Consider the following 4,313-nt stretch of genomic DNA (forward strand, 5'->3'; position numbering starts at 1 on the left):
TCTTTCTTTTTTTTTTAAAGATTATATTCATTTATTTGACAGAGATCACAAGTAGGCAGAGAAGCAGGCAGAGAGAGAGGGGGAAGCAGGCTCCCCGCTGAGCAGAGAGCCCAATGCGGGGCTCGATCCCAGGACCCTGGGATCATGACTTGAGCCACAGGCAGAGGCTTTAACCAACTGGGCCACCCAGGTGCCCCTAACTGCTTATTCTTTTGAGAATTTGAAAGTGAATAACTTTTTCTTATGGGTCAGAGAGACACAATGTGAGAGAAACTTGATCTTCATCACTGTTGCTGACTTTAAAGATGGAGGAAGGGGCGATGAGCCCAGGAATATGGGTGGCTCTGGGAAGTAGGAAAAAAGCCCTTAACAGACAGCTAGTAAGAAAACAGGGACCTTTGGTCATACACCTACAAGGGAACAATACTACCAACACAGGAAGGAGCCAGCAACAAATTCTCTTCTAGAACCTCCATGAAAGGACACAGCCTGTGGACACCTTGATTTTAGTTCAGTGAGAGCCATCTTGGATTTCTAACCTATGAACTATAAAACAATAACTATGTGGTGTTTTAAGCCACTAAGTTTATGGTGACCTTTTATAGCAGTGATAGAAAACTAATACTTACCTGGAGAGAGAAAATCAAATTTGATAAATGTGTTTTATACAGAATTGACTATTTTTGCTAGCTTTTCACATTTGTTTTCATAGAATTACACAGTATGGACTCATGATTTTCAAATTTTCTCAATTTATTTCTCATTTCTTATTTGTTATTTTGTGTATTTGTACTTTCTTTTTCTTTGGGGAGGGTGTTGGCAGAGCCATCTGAGGTTTTACTTGGGAAAAGGCACTTTTAGTTGGGGGCATGGGCTAGAGGGGGTACCCAAGACAATAGGCTCTCTCCAAGAATAGGCTGAGGACTAGGGCTGAAACTTAGGTGGGTTTCCTGTTCCCGAAGCTCCCCTGCACAGCTCCTTCCCCCAGCGGCTCTACAGTAGTTATAGGATCGAGGAGGCTGGGAAGGACCAAAATGGCTCTTCACATGGGCAGGATATCAGGTGGCTTGGAGACCAGCTTTGCATTGCTGGCCTCCATCATCTTCACGGCCATGGCCTTGGAGGAGCTGACACAGGTAAAGGAACTGGAAACCCTGCTAGAGCCGAAGCTGGGGTAGAAGGAGCTCAGGCCTATTGTTGAGGTCCCGCTCATGAGGACCCTGTAGGCTGAGCTCAGCTCACCTGAGTAGCCGCCATTGGTCTTAGTATAGATATTCAGATTCTGCATCCCAGACTCCAGCTGGCTCTCCTTGTCCTCCAGCAGCTTGTGGCAGGTGGCGATCTCAATGTCGGGGGCCAGCTTGATGTTCATGAGCTCTTGGTACTCATGCAGCCGCCATGGCATGTCCTGGTTGGCTCACTGCAGGGCAGCCTCTGGATCGGCCACCTTGGCATTGGTGTCCTTAACAACCAGCTCCTGGCTTTGCTTATCATCAGCAGTGGTGACCTGCAGTGAAGCCCTCTGGCTTTTGAGGTCCTTGATCTCAGCCTGGAGGTGGCTGGTCTTCTGGTTCATCATGGAAATCTCCCTGTTCATGCTACCGAGATCATTCCCATGCTTCCCAGCTGTTGGGTCGGCGGCTCCGGGAATGCAGGAGGAACAATAAAAGTGGCCGCCGGGCCGTCATCATCCTTTACCCATGACCCTCCCTTGGGAAGGACGTATGCTGAGGACACATCACCATAAGTAAACTGATACCTATGCAGGAAACAGGAACATCAGGACTCCCCCTACCCTCCAATCACCAAATACCATACTTTATATGGCTGTGAACCTATGCCCTGTCTTAACCCAAATAAAAGACTCACTCGACCCCCTCCCAGGTGCGACTTCCCCGACTCTCCTCTCCTGAGTCGAGGAACCTTGCTGGAGGGCGCCTTTAATAAACCTTGCTTTGTGCCTATCTCGCCTGGTGTTGTGTGTATCTCGCCTCTAAAACCTTACACCAGCCAATGCCTGCAGCTCCTTGTACTTGATCTGGTATGCGGTCTCAGCTTCAGCCCAGCTGCGGTTGGTGATGTCCTTGACCTTGGCGATGATACTGTCCAGGTTCAAGGAGTGGCTGTTGTCCATGGACAGCACCATGGATGTGTCCAAGACGTGGGACTACAGCTCACAGATCCCTTCATAAGCTACCTTAAGAAGCTGAACTCGTCTGTCAGCCCTTGTCAATGGGACTCCAGCTCTACCTTGTTCATGTAAACTTCATCCACATCCTTCTTGATGAGGACAAATTCATTCTTCAGGTCTGCACGCTCTTTGATCTCCTCCTTGTGCTTATTTTGAAATCCTCCACTAGCTCCTGCCTGTTGCCAAGCTCCATTCCAGCTTCCACTTCTCCTGACCCAATGTACTGAGCTGCCACCAGAGATTGTTGATGGAGCTCTGGAACGTGTTGTCCATGTTGCTCCCAGCGGTGTTTTGCTGCTGTAGCAGGCTCCACTTGGTCTCCAGAATTTTGTTCTGCTGCTCCAGGTGCCACAGCTTGTGGTCGGAGGCAAACTTGTTGAGGGTCTTGATCTGTTCCTTCACCTGGGTGTTGCACAGCCTGGATGTTGGGGTCTGCCTCCAGCTTGAGGGGGCTCAGCAGGCTCTGGTTCACTGAGACAGCTGTGATGCCCTACATTTGCCTGGCCTTGCTGTAGTCCCTAACCATACTAATGCTGGTGTCCAGACGACCCTGGAAGCTGTTGCTGCTGCCCATCTGGGAGAAGGCTGGGGACTTGATGTGGGCTTCAGGTGCTCTGGGGTGTGAGTGGATGCTGAAAACCTGGGGGTGGGAGGGAACACCTTGTAGAACTTCTGGGTTACCCTGATGGACATGGTGGAGGCTGGAGTGGAGGCGAGGAAGTTGAACTTGACAAAGGTTTGAGAAGGAGACGAGAAGCTACTTCTAGATGGGGGATCTCTTTTTCTTTGATTAAATCGGCTACATTTTTGGATTTGGCTACTTTTAAGTCATCTGAAACAGCAGTCTTAGAGGAGAAGGCAAAAGGCCCTATCTTGATCTGATCTTTGCCACTAGACTGGCCCCATTCTCAGTGATGTTTTCAAGAAGAGATAAGAGGTCAATCTTATCTCCTGCTAAATCTGCCTTTACAGAATTCTCTTAATTCTCTTGAATTAGTCTCTCCCACTAGACTGCTAAACTTGGCAAGGAAAAGCCAATTCTCACCGATATTTTGAGAATTTTTTCTCAGGTGGTCTCTCTCATAGGCTCTATCTTCATGGGATTTGTATTGTAAGATATGATAGTCTACAGCTAATCAAATAGCACAGTTAATCACATAATCAACCATGGCGTAACAAGGATCGCCAACTTTCCCACATGCTGTGTCTATTTTCCTGCTGATCATCAACTAACCACAAAATTAGTAGTTCATATCTTAAGTTGTATTAAGGTAGCTCCATGTCTAGGTACCCAACTCTGTATTTGTATATTATCTGTTAATAGTCTAACAAATAAGATAACAGGGACTTTGAAGAAATTAAAGTGTATTTGTCTCTCCATAGTAAGTCAAGCAAAAACAGTCCAGGGTTGTGATATGATAACTTTATTATCTTTTCTTGCTCTGTAATAGTCCCTTGGACTTGCCCTTATCTGTGTGGCTGCATATGGCTGAGATTACTATTTCTAGGTTCCAAGCCTGAGGATTGCATGCTTTGCTTCTCTTATATTCAGTTGGCAGAATTAGGCACATTCCTGCATTTCTACCTGTAAGGGAGAATGCAAAATACAGTGTTTATTCTCAATACCAGTTTGTCCAGATGAAACACAAAGAGAATCTCATAAAGGGTAGAATGGAGAGTGAGGTCTATTGGTGGCATAAGTCATATCCTTTTTCTTACGATTTTTTCCCCTCATTTTTTTCCCTTTTAGAAGTGAGGATTTTTTCTTTTTAATTTCAAGGCTTAAACATTTCCCCCATAGTAAGTATTTATACTGAGAGAAATTTAAACTAAGTGTGTTTCTTACTTAGTTTTTACGTTTTTTTCCCTCCAATGAAAATAGCCCTTTCATCATATATTTTATATAAAATAATAATCACTATTTTAAAAGAATCAGCCAGGGCACCTGGGTGGCTCAGTGGGTTAAAGCCTCTGCCTTCGGCTCAGGTCATGATCCCAGGGTCCTGGGATGGAGCCCTGCATTGGGTTCTCTGCTCCGTGGAGAGCCTGCTTCCTCCTCTCTCTCTGCCTGCCTCTCTGCCTACTTGTGATCTCTGTCTGTCAAATAAATAAATAAAATCTT

General features: G+C 46.1%; 1 pseudogene; it reads right to left on the reverse strand.

Moving 5' to 3' along the window:
- Window positions 1–1,042: 1,042 nt before the first annotated feature.
- Window positions 1,043–2,884, reverse strand: LOC125094053 (keratin, type II cytoskeletal 8-like; annotated as a pseudogene).
- Window positions 2,885–4,313: the final 1,429 nt, after the last annotated feature.

Source organism: Lutra lutra, chromosome 2 (genome assembly GCF_902655055.1).
Source record: "Lutra lutra chromosome 2, mLutLut1.2, whole genome shotgun sequence".
Taxonomy (NCBI): domain Eukaryota; kingdom Metazoa; phylum Chordata; class Mammalia; order Carnivora; family Mustelidae; genus Lutra; species Lutra lutra.